Genomic DNA, 13,358 nt, shown 5'->3' on the forward strand with positions numbered 1-13,358 from the left:
TTTAGTTGCTGCATGTGGGATCTATTTCCCTGACCAGGGATCAAACACGGGCCCCCTGCATTGGGAGTGCAGAGTCTTAGCCACTGGATCACCAGGGAAGTCCCCAGAAGGGCCTTTACAAATGGAAATCATCTCTCAGACCCACGATGCTCCCCACTGCACTTGGAATAAACACCAACAAGGTTGGGGTGCCTGCCTGTCTGACTCCCAGCCTTATTCTCTGTTGCAGCCGCACTGGCCCCTTTGCCATTCTGGGAGCACTCCAAGCCTCAGATCCCTTGCTCTAGAGTCTCTCTGTTATGGGTTGAACTGAGTTCCCTCAAATTCTTGTGTTGATGTCACAACTCCCAGCATCTCCAAATTTGTCCTTATTTGGAAATAAGGTCACTGCAGATGTAATAAATTAAAATGAGGTTATACTGATGTCAGATGGGCCCCTAACCCAGTGCAATTGATGTCCTTATAAGAAATCTAGACACAGACAGGGAGATAGGAAGAAAACCAGGTGAAGATGATGGTGGAGATCAGGGTGATGGCTCTGTCTTCGAGCCAAAGAATGCCAAAGAACCTCCAGAAGGCAGGAGGAAGATGCGGGGTAGATCCTCCATTGCAGACTTGGGATGGAGCTGAGCCTGCCAATGCCTTAAACTTGGACTTCTCGCCCCTAGAACTGTGAACCAATGAATTTCTGTTGCTGAAATTGTAGAGCTTGTTATGCAGCCCTAGCAAACTAATACACTCCCTCTTTCTGGCATACCTCCTCCCCCTGGTTCTCACATGACTCACTCCCTCATGTCATTTACATCTCTGACCAAATGTCAAATCCTCAGAGAGGTCTTCTCTGCTTCCCCCACCTAAATAGCCCAACCCTTCCCCCAATCCATCAGCAAGGAAAAACTCTGGCTATTCTTAGCCTCTTGCCCTCATCCTGCATTTTGTCATCACATTTATGATCACTGAAGGCAAGGATGTTGTTATTTGTGTGCCTGTTTGCTGTCTGTCTCCTCTGCTTGCTGTGAGCTCCATGTGGTCAAGGGTTTTTGGCATCTTCAGCTGTATCTCTTGCATCTTTGCCTGGCACAGGGGGGCTGCTGGTTAATATCTCCACTTGGATACATTTAGCCAACCAGAAAATACTTAGTGAGAGGGACTTCCCTGGCTGTTCAGTGGTTAAGACTCCTCGCTTCCACTGCAGGGGGCAGGGGCTTGATTTCTGATCAGGAAACTAAAATCCTACATGCCATGTGGCATGGCCAAAAAAAGAAAATAGGCTCTATGCTGGAGAATAGAACAGCCCCAGTCCTGGTCCTCATGGAGCATCCCATTTGCAGGGGAAAAGACTACTATTGACAAGCAATCTTACAAAAAATAAGCAATGAGGGAGACAGACCAGGTGCTTACAGTGGCCTTCAAGGAAGACTCCCCAAGAAGTGATATCTGAGCTGAGACAGAACCTTCACCGGTGTTAGCAGGTTGAAGTAGACAGAGTTGTTGCTGTTGTTGTTCAGTTGCTCAGTTGTGTCCAACTCTTTGCAAGCCCATGAACAGCAACATGCCAGGCTTCCCTGTCCTTCACCATCTCCTGGAGTTTGTTCAAACTCATGTCCATTGAGCCAGTGATGCCATCAAACCATCCCATCTTCTGTTGTCCCCTTCTCCTACTGCCCTCAATCTTTCCCAGCAACAGGGTCTTTTCCAGTGAGTTGGCCCTTTTCATCAAATGGCCGAAGTCTTGGAGCTTCAGCTTCAGCATCAGTCCTTGCAGTGAATATTTAGGGTTGATTTCCTTTAGGATTGACTGGTTTGATCTCCTTGCAGTCTAAGGGAATCTCAAGAGTCTATCCTAGCACCACAGTTTGAAAGCATCAATTCTTCAGTGCTCAGCTTTCTTTATGGTCCAGCTTTCACATTCAAACACGACTACAGGATAAACCATAGCTTTGACTGTGAGAGAGAGGCACACTGCAAAGGGAGGTTAGTTCAGACAGCAAAAACAGCAAGCGCAAAAGCCCTGAAGCAGGAAGTAGAGGATGACATATGAGGGATTAACGGGCCCTTGCAGTGGGAGAGTAGTGAGTGAAGGGCAGAATGGTGGGCAATGAGCCCGGAAAAGAGGGCAGAGGGCAGAATCACGCAGTATGGTTTTTATTTTAAGAGCAGTGAGGAGCCACTGATTGTTTGAAGCAGCGGAGATTGTTTTAAGCCAGAGTGAACCTGGGGGCAGAGGTCAGGGGTTGTCACAGTCATGAGCAGAGTGAGAATAGCACCTGGACCAGGTAGTGAGGATGGAAATAAGGGGGCAGGTCTAAGAAATGTCAGCTAGACTGAACAAGCTGGACTTGGTTCTGATTGTCAGGAGAGGCATGGGAGGACTGGGGTTGGGGATGAACCCCACATTTCAGCAAGAGTTGGACAGTTGACATCAGGTGGGTGCTATTACCTGGATGTGGAGTCCAGTGCTGGGCTGGGTAGGCTGGATGTCTGGGAATCGGCAGTGTGGTGTTGATGGCCTTTTTTTTTTTTTTATGTGAACCATTGATCTTAATGACTCGGATAACCATGATGGTGTGATCACTGACCTAGAGCCGGACATCCTGGAAGGTGAGGTCAAGTGGGCTGTAAGAAGCATCACTACAAACAAAGCTAGTTTGAGGTGATGGAATTCCAGCTGAGCTATTTCAAATCCTAAAAGATGATGCTGTCAAGGTGCTACATTCAATATGTCAACAAATTTGAAAAACTCAGCAGTGGCCACAGGACTGGAAAAGGTCTATTTTCATTTCAGTACCAAAGAATAGCAATGCCAAAGAATGTTCAAACTACCATACAATTGCTTCATTTCACATGCCAGCAAGGTTATGCTCAAAATCCTCCAAGCTAGGCTTGAGCAGTACATGAACCAAGAACTTCCAGGTGTATAATCTGGGATTAGAAAAGGCAGAGGAACAATCAAATTGCCAGCATTCGTTAGATCATGAAGAAAGCAAGGGAGTTCCAGAAAAACATCTACTTCTGCTTCCTTGACTATGCTTAAGCCTTTGATTTCGTGGATCACAACCTGTGGAAAATTCTTGAAGAGATGGGGATAGCAAGCCACCTTGCCTGTCTCCTGAGAAACCTGTATGTGGGTCAAGAAGCAGCAGTTAGAACTGGACATGGAAAAACTGACTGGTTCGAAATTGGGAAAGGAGTACCACAAGGCTGTATATTGTCACCCTGCTTATTTAGCTTAAATGCAGAGTAAATCATGAGAAATGACAGGATGAATCATAAGCTGGAATCAAGATTGCTGGGAGAAATATCAATAATCTCAGATATGCAGATGTCACCGCTCTAATGGCAGAAAGCCAAGAGGAACTAAAGAGCCTCTTGATGACAGTGAAAGAGGAGAGTGAAAAAGCTGTCTTAAAACTCAACATTCAAAAAACTAAGATCATGGCATCTGGTCCTACCACTTCATGACAAAAAGAAGGGGAAAAAGTGGAAGCAATGGCAAATTTTATTTTCTTGGGATCTAAAATCACTGAGGATGGTGACAACAATCATGAAATTGAGAAATGCTTGCTCTTTGAAAGAAAAGCTATGACAAACCTAGGCATGTGTGCTCAGTCATGTCTGACTCTTTGCAACCGCATGGACTGTATCCAGCCAGGTTCCTCTGTCCATGGAACTTTCCAGGCAAGAATACTGGAGTGGGTTGCCATTTCCTTATTCAGGGAATCTTCCAGACCCAGGGATCGAACCCATGTCTCTTGTGTCTCCTGCATTGGCAGGCAAATTCTTAGCTCTAAGCTCTAAGCTCTAAGCCACTGGGGAAACCCAGACAGTGTAATAAAAACAGATACATCACTTTGCCGACAAAGGTCCATATAGTCAAAGCTGTGGTTTTTCCAGTAGTCATGTACGGATACAAGACTTGGACCATAAAGAAGGTTGAATGCTGAAGAACTGATGGGACCCCAGGTGGGAGCCCAGGCTCGAGCACCCCACTGCCCTCCCTTCAGCACCCCACATCTGATGGGTCAACTCATTCTGTGCACCTCCAGTCCCTCCACTCCCCTCCTTTTGACATCAGCCTGGTGAGGGTCCCAAAGATTCATGACAACTGGGTGACAGGGGAGGTCTCTGGGGAGGGAGGCCAGGGCACTCACTCCATGCAGGTATTCATTTTCAATTAAAAATACTAAAATGGGGACTTCTTTGGTGGTCCAGTGTCTAAGACTCTGCACTCCCAATGGGGGAGGCCCACGTTCAAATCCCGATCGGGGAACTAGATCCCACAAGGCACAGCTAAGACCCAGTGCAGCCAAAAACAAAACAAGCCTAAAATGTACATTAAAAATGTTAGTGCTTCAGAACAGTTTCTCAGGTTCCTCCATCTCAGGGGTCACAGCACTTAATGAGGCCCTGGAAAGCCACTTTCCAAGGTAGCAGGAATGGGGGATCCGGTGTTGCCAGGGTGGCAGGGACCACACTGGATGGAGCTCTCATCACTCAGTGAAGCTGTGCAAGGCTCACCCATGAACACCTGGCTCCCCAGGGATGCACTCCCCCCTCCGCCAGGTTTAGGAGGACCCCAGGGCCCAGCCTCCACCCCTTCAACCTACCAGAAGCTTGTCTTTGGGGAGGCCCACTAACCCCACGTGTCCCCTTGCTCTGGCGTCATGATGCTGGAGTGTATTGGACAATGGGGTCCCATGGACAGTGACCTGGGTCCTCAGTGACCACCAGGGCATCACTATAGACAGAGATGGGTGCTAGGAGTCCGACGTGGTCAGGGCAAAAATGGCAGAAGTAGACAAGGAGAGTTCGCCCAGCGCAGGCTTTCCCCGCAAACCCCACTCACCATTTCTACAACCAGAGGACTGAAGCCCAGTGGGTGCGGCATCACCGGGAGTCACAGAAGGAGGCCGAGGGAAGGCACCAGGGGACACAGTGACCCCAACTCCGAGCGCATCTCAATCCTTTGGGCCTCCTAGTGGTGTAGGCCCTGCCTCTGCTGAATGGGGCTCTGCTAAGGTGAGAGGGGCAAACAGCCCACTCACCATGAGAAGGGCCCGGCGACTCTGGAAATGATGGCCCTGCAGCTGCAGCTTCACTTTCTGAGACCACAGGCAGGCGGAGCTTCAGGAACTTTCCAGGCAGGCAGCACGGTCTCTGCCCTGCGTCTCCCCTGCCTGCCCCCCCCACCGCCACCTCCTGTCCCTCAGCCCTAGAGCTTCCATTCATGTGCCCTTGACACTCCAATTGGTTTCAGTAATTAAAAAAGAAGATTGAGCTGCCTTTCAGACATCTCATTTCATGTCAGAAAACGTTTCTTGGGCAGCTGGCGGGATTAATTCGGCCGCCAGGTGTGGAGTGTTTCAAAGGCAGCGCCAGGGCTCCAGCTGCGGGGCAGGACAGACTGGGGAGCGGGAGCAGCCGCCGGGGGCGGTCGCCCAGAGGGCCGGGGAGAAGGCTGAGCTCACGGTACTTGGCAGCAGGAGGACGATTTAATTTTGTTCCATTCAATGAAACACGCGTTCTCGTCCAAAACTAATTTCCCTGCTCCCCATGGGACCCCCGGCTCCTGTGTCCCTCTGCTCCATCCCTCGCTTGGCAAGGCGTCCTTCCCCTTCAGTTTCCATACTCTGAGATTTCTTTTTCCTATGAATTCCAGAATTCCACATAGTGACTTTCTTTTCTGCCTCTGGAAGTAGATGCTGGCCGCCTTTATGGAGGGGGCCAGGGGAACAGACACGGGGAGAGGCACCCAAGGGACACTTGCCACCTGACATCCATTCCTTTGTAGGCTTTGAATTTTGAATTCACATCTACCCTATCTATCCTCTGGCCCTGCTTTTTCTTTTGTCCTAAGATCCCACAAACCAGCACCTTGGTTTGTGGGATCTTAGTTCCCCCACTAGGGATTGAACCCGGGCAGTGAAAGCATGGAGACCTAACCACTGGACCACCAGGAAAGTCCTCCTCCCTGCCTTTTCAATCTCCCTGATGTGCGTGTGTTCGGTCATGTCCGACTCTTTGCGACCCTATGGACTGCAGCACCCCAGGCTTCCCTGTCCTTCACTGTCTCCCGGAGTTTGCTCAAATTCATCTAAATGCTGGTGTGGTCTGGGCCGCAGTGTTACCCATCCCTAAAGCTCTGATCCCTTTCTGGACCCAGTGACCCCCGATGTGTACCCCCTACCAGCACTGACTGCAGGCAAACCAAGGCCCTCCCCGCCGTGGGGCTGCTCCTATACCTCCAGCCTGAGCGCCCCCCACCCAGCCCCCCACCCCATCCCCAGCCTGGATCCACCTGCCTCCTTGATCCCCATTTGTTTATCTTGGGGCAGGGGTCGGGGACCTCACACCTACTTGCCTGGATTTGTCTGGCTTCAAATCTGTACTCTGCCCTTCCTTGCTGTGGGCAACTTTCTCCACCTCTGTGTCTGTTTCTTCATGTGTAAATGGTGATAAATGAGTGTGTAGCTATCCTATCCTCGTAGGATAGTTACAAGGATAAACGAAGTCATACAAGTAAAGCTCTTAGAACAGTGTCCGGCACATTTTCAAAGCCAAAACGCATTCACTAGATAAAGATGTCCCAAACAGATTTTCCTCTTGCAGTGCTACCCACTACTGTCCAGTCCCTTCAGAAGGCCAGAATCCTTGGCGGGGGCCGGGGTGGGGGGTGGTCCTTGCTAGACACTGTCCCCTCCTCCTCCAATGTACACCCCGTCACCAACTCTGATCCATTTTACCTCCTCGATCCCTTTCTATCTCTCCCCCCTCCCTGGCCCATGATCCCCTGAAATTGTTCTTATTAAGCTCATCAATGTCCCTCTAATTGCCAAATCAAAAGAAAATTTTCAGCTTCCATCGGTTTGGAATTTTCTGCTACCTTTGGTCCTGCTGATCCCTCTCTCCTAGAAATGCTTCGCTAGCTCAGTTTCCATGACAACCTGCTCTCAGCTCTGCTCACGTGGCCATGTGGCTCTGACATTTCCTTCTCTCCACGGCTTTTGTAGGCGCCCCGGGCTCTGTAGCCCCTGAAATGGCGGGTTGGAGATCCTCAGACTCTGGTGGACTCTCTTTACCGCTCAGGCTTCCCAAGTCACAGCCACCGACGGTGACTCCAGGTGACATGTTCACCTGAGAACGGACTCCCAGCCCTGAATCCCTGCTGGCCACCTCCCCCAGGTGTCCACGGGCTCCTCTGAGTCAACTCTGAAATGTGGCAATGACCCCTCCTCAGTCCACCTGCTTCTCTAAGCGCCACTGTTAGCTGCTCGGTCATGTCTGACTCATGGACTGTAGCCTGACAGGCTCCTCTGTCCATGGAATTCTGCAGGCAGGAATACATTCCCTTCTTCAGGGGATCTTCCTGACCCAGGGATCGAACTCGGGTCTCCTACACTGCAGGAGGATCCTTTACCGTCTGGGCCACTATGGAAGCCCGTGAGAACTCTGGAAAACAAATATCTTGTTCCCTGTTGAATTTTCAGTCTCGTTTTCCAACAGTGTCTCTCTCACCCCCAATTCCAGGCACCCCCAACTGTCCCAAGCACACAGCTCACAGTGCCTGTCCTCAGTAGCATTGTGCATGCTTCTCCCTCTGTCTAGGAACTTTGGCAGTCCCGACTCCTTGAGACATCAGCTGAAGGATCACCTTCTCTAGGCATCTTCTTCCTGACCACCTTCTACCAATTCTGGGTTCCTAAGATGAGGTTACAGGCCCCGTCTTCTGTCCTTAAAAACACTCCAGGCATTATCTCCATTCAGAACATTTGGGTTGTAAGCAACAGAAACCAAGCTTGAAACAACTCAGGCAAAAAGGGAATTTATTGACCCAGGAAGGGCAGGGGTTCATCTGGGTTCCAGGGAAATTGAATATAGAGATGAGAAATTAAGGAAAAGTCTCTGATACCATGTTGCACCAGTACAAGTCCTATTTTCCTATTTATTTAATAGTTTTATTGAGGTACAACTGACATACAAATACTGCACCTACTTAAAGTTTGGAAAGTTTTTCCATATGTGTACATCCATGAAAAGTCTCTGATGCTGGGAAAAATTGAGGGCAGAAGGAGAAGATGAGGTCAGAAGATGAGATGGCTGGACGGCATCACTGATGCAATGAACATGAACTTGGGCAAACTCTGGGAGATGGTGAGGAACAGGAAGGCCTGGCATGCTGCAGTCCATGGGGTCTCAGAGTCAGACATGACTGGGCAACTGAACAATAATACACCCATGAAACCAACAGCAGTCAAGATAATGAACATACCCATTGCCAAAAAAGATTTCTTGAAGCCTTTTGTGATCTCCTCTTCTCCAGCAAATTTGGAAAACTCAGCAGTGGCCACAGGACTAGAAAAGGTCAGTTTTCATTCCAATCCCAAAGAAAGACAATGCCAAAGAATGTTCAAACTCCTGCACAATTGCATTCATCTCACACGCTAACAAAGTAATGCTCAAAATTCTCCAAGTCAGGCTTCAACAGTATGTGAACCGTGTACATCTAGATGTTCAAGCTGGATTTAGAAAAGCCAGGGGAACCAGAGATCAAATTGCCAGCATCTGCTGGATCATCAAAAAAGCAAGAGAGTTCCAGAAAAACATCTGCTTTATTGAGTATACTAAAGTCTTTGACTGTGTGGATCATAACAAACTGTGGAAAATTCTTAAAGAGATGGGAATACCAGACCACCTGACCTGCCTTCTGAGAAGTCTGTATGCAGGTCAAGAAGCAACAGTTAGAACTGGACATAGAACAGACTGGTTCCAAATAAGGAAAGGAGTACGTCAAAGCTGTATATTGGCACCCTGCTTATTTAACTTATATGCAGAGTACATCATGAGAAATGCTGGGCTGGATGAAGCACAAGCTGGAATCAAGATTGCCAAGAGAAATATCAATAACCTAAGATACGCAGATGACACCACCCTTATGGCAGAAAGTGAAGAGGAACTAAAGAGCCTCTTGATGAAAGTGAAAGAGGAGAGTGAAAAATTGGCTTAAAGCTCAACATTCAGAAAACTAAGATCATGGCATCTGGTCCCATCACTTCATGGCAAATAGATGGGGAAAGAGTGGAAACAGTGACAGATTTTATTTTGGGGGCTCCAAAATCACTGCAGATGGTGACTGCAGCCATGAAATTAAAAGACACTTGCTCCTTGGAAGAAAAGTTATGACCAACCTAGACAGCATATTAAAAAGTAGAGACATTACTTTGCCAACAAAAGTCCATCTAGTCAAAGCTATAGTTTTTCCAATAGTCAGGTATGGATGTGAGAGCTGGACTATAAAGAAAGCTGAGTGCCAAAGAATTTATGCTTTTGAACTGTGGTGTTGGAGAAGACTCTTGAGAGTCCCTTGGACAGCAAGGAAATCCAACCAGTCCATCCTAAAGGAAATCAGTCCTGAATATTCATTGGAAGGACTGATGCTGAAGCTGAAACTCCAATACTTTGGCCACCTGATGTGAAGAACTGACTCATTGGAAAAGACCCTGATGCTGGGAGGGATTGAAGGTGAGAAGAGAAGGGGACAACAGAGGATGAGATGGTTGGATGGCATCACCGACTCAATGGACATGAGTTTGAGTAAATGGGAGTTGGTGATGGACAGGGAGGCCTGGCGTGCTGCAGTCCATGGGGTTACAAAGAGTCAGTGACTCAGTCATGACTGAGTGACTGAACTGACTTCTCTTTCTTTCCAATCTAATTTTCCTCCTCTATTCCATAGACAACCATAATCTGTTTCCTGTCAATATATATTAATTTGCAATTTCCAGAATTTTATATAAATGGAGATAGATATATTCTTGTTTATTCTGGCTTATTTCGCTCAGCACAATTACTTTGAGATTCATCCAGTTTGTTGTGTACTGATAGTTTATTTCCTTTTTAATGCTGAGTAGTATTCCACTGTACAGGTATACCACAGATTGCTTATCCATTCACCTGTTGATGGATTTTTCAGGCTGGTTTCCAGTTTGTGGCTATTACAAATACAACTGCTATTAACATTCATGTACCAGTCTTTGTATGGATAAATGTTTTCATTACTTTGGGGTAAAAATCAAGAAAAATGACTAGATCATACAATAGATGTGTGTTTAACTTGTAAAGAAATGGTCCAATTAGTTTCCAAAGCATTTGTACCATTTTACATTCTCACCCACGATGTATGAGAGTTCTAGTTGCTGTACATCCTCATCATCACTTGGTATGACCATTCTTTTTAATTTTAGACATTCTAACAGGCATGCAGTGACATCCCATCATGGTTTTAATTTGCACTCCCCTAATGACCAATAATATTGAGCATCTTGTCATGTGTTTATTTGTCATCCATAAATCTTCTTTGGTGTAGTAACTATTCAAATCTTTTGCTCATCTTTAATTAGTTTTTAAAAATTGATATATAAAGTAAATTCTAGATACAAATCCTTTGTCAGGTATAAGACTCACAAATATTTTCTCCCAGTCTGAGGTTGGTTATTTCTTTCTCTCACTAGTGTCTTTCAAAGAATGTAAGTTTTCAATTTTTATGAAATCCAATTGATCAGTTTAGTCTTCTATGACTGTTACTTTTTTCATCATATCTAAGAAACTTTGCCTAACCCAAGGTCACAAAGGTTCCTTCATGGCTCCTCACTGTCCTTAAGATAATATCCTACCTTCTGGTATGGCTCAGTAGTAACTCCCCACCACTGCTCTTGGTCGTTTGCTCTGAATGTACTGATCAAATGGCAAATTTCTTTTTTATTGGAGTATAGTGGATTTACAATGTTAATGTCTGCTGTACAGCCAAGTGAGAGATATATATATGTATGCATGTATATATTTTTAAAATTTTCTTTCCCATTATGGTTTATCTCAGGATATTGAATATAGTTCCTTGTGCTACATCATAGAACCTTGTTGTTTATTCATTCTATGTTTAATATTGTAGTTTGCATCTGCTAATTTCAAACTTCCAATCCAACCCACCCCCACACTCCCAAATGGCCGTTTCTTGGGATTAGTGGCCAATGTGATTCTTTCTTTCAACCTAAGGCCAGGCTGACCCAGACAACCAGGGTGAAGTAAGACTCCACTTTCCCGCTTCTCTCGATTTCTTTGAATTTGAGAAGACAAGCAGGACCCTCTCTGGCATGTGCTAGGGCTTGGCCATTTATTTTTATTATTTTTTTAAATTTTTTTTTCCATTTATTTTTATTAGTTGGAGGCTAATTACTCTACAACATTGCAGTGGTTTTTGTCATACATTGAAATGAATTAGCCATGGATTTACATGTATTCCCCATCCCGGTCCCCCCTCCCACCTCCCTCTCCACCCGATCCCTCTGGGTCTTCCCAGTGCACCAGGCCCGAGCACTTGTCTCATGCATCTAACCTGGGCTGATGATCCTTTCAGTCTTTTTTAAATGTTTGTTTGTTTCCTGAGCCAAGATGATGTCTGGCACACATTTTGCATTTTGGTTTCTCACTTGCTGCTTCACTTTTATAATTTTATAAAAATTTTCCAAATCTCTTGGCAAAAATCATGATTCACTGAATAATAGTCCATTTGACTAGATATAAAATAATTTGTTTAACACTTTCCAATAGTTGGTTATTTTGGTTGTTTCAATTTTTGTTGTTGTTATAAACAAGGTCACACTACATCTCTTTGTACATAAATCTTTGTCAATTTGAGATTATTTTCTTTTGATGGAGTGTCATAAGAGTAATTACTGGGTCAAAGGCTGTAGTAATTTACATTCCCATCAGCAGTATTGTTGGTTTCATCACACCCTAGCCAGCATGGGGTATTCTCATTAAAATTTTTTTCTTCACTCTGTGATGGGCAAAAAGTGTTATCTCACTGTTGTTTTAATTTACTTTTTAAAAAATAATTAGATATTGGAAAATAGGTTCAACCTATGAGCCATAAAAAATTAATCTTCTGTTAATTGAGTGTTCCTCTCCCTTCACATTTATCCAGCAGTGATGTGAATTTTTAAAACTCAATTTGTATGGATTCTTAAACACCAAGGATATTAACCCTCGGCGTGACGTCTTTAGAAGTTGTTTTCAGTGTCTGTATACTTAAGTCCAGAATTTCAAACTTGTTTTCTCTGTCTTTTCTTTGTGAATGCTTCCCTTGCTTTTAAGCTTAGAAGGTAACACTTATCCAGAGTTTTTGGATGCATATTCAATTCTACTTTATTCAAGTGTGGTTTTTTAATTTAAATGCCTAATCCGCCTGAACTTGATGCTGATGTATGACATGAAGTGAAGAATAAGGTGGACTTGTGTTTCCAAACAGCTTAGCGATTGTTCCAATGCCTTTTATTGACTAAACCTTTCTTTGCTCAGTGCTTCAGGGTGTCCTCTTTTACCTATGTCGGTACAGTAATATTTTTCTCTTGTGCTGTGTGTGGGTAGAATTCTCTCTACCTCCATCTCCACCCCACTGCCCAAGCTTTCTAGGTACACTTTTCTCAGGGGCCCAGGGTGCCATGATGCAGAGCCTCTGACCTGGCTTTTAGCTTCGATGCTGTGGGCTTTTATAAGCCCAGAGCACAGACAACGGTGGTGGAGACATTTGCATACTAGAGAGACTATAGAGTGAAAGCCAGAGCTTTTCAGGGTGAGAGCTGGGGCTTGAGAAAAGAAAGACTCTGGATACCACAAAGCTTAGAGCACTTGGAGTCAGAGCTAATGGAAGAGGCATCCAGTGATAAACTGTAATGGGAAAGAATATACACACACACATACACACATATATATATGAAAGTGTGAAAGTGTTAGGCTCTCAGTCATGTCTGACTCTTTGGGACCCCATGGAGCCCACCAGGCTCCTCTGTCCAATTCTTGCACTTGCCCTTCGCCAGGGGATCTTCCCAACCTAGGGATCAAACCTGGGTCTACCACATTGCAGGCAGATTCTTCACTATCTGAGCCACCAGGGAAGTGCATATATATATCCCTTTGCTGTACAGTAGAAATTAACACACCATTGTAAGTCAACTACATTTCAATTATATATATTAAAAAGCTAATGAAAGAGGCAAAGAGCTTGTGCATAGACAGTAGATTGACAAAACAATTCACAACACTGTGCTTGGGCCCCATGAGTAGGGCAAAGAGTTGAACCTTTGGGCAGAAAGAGAGAAATCCAAGGGGACTGACTAGAACTTTGGCCCCAGGAGAATCTCAGCCCCTAAGTTGAGTCCCAGGGAGGAACAGGTTGGGGTCCCAGAATAGTCTGGGTAATCCCAGAGCAGAAGTCATCAGCCTAACATGGTGCTCACATCACAGAGGGCACAGCCAGAGCATTGGTACAGGTTCGTGAGGACATCTGAGCATGTCCTGGGATG

Source organism: Odocoileus virginianus, chromosome 9, assembly GCF_023699985.2.
Source record: "Odocoileus virginianus isolate 20LAN1187 ecotype Illinois chromosome 9, Ovbor_1.2, whole genome shotgun sequence".
NCBI lineage: Eukaryota > Metazoa > Chordata > Mammalia > Artiodactyla > Cervidae > Odocoileus > Odocoileus virginianus.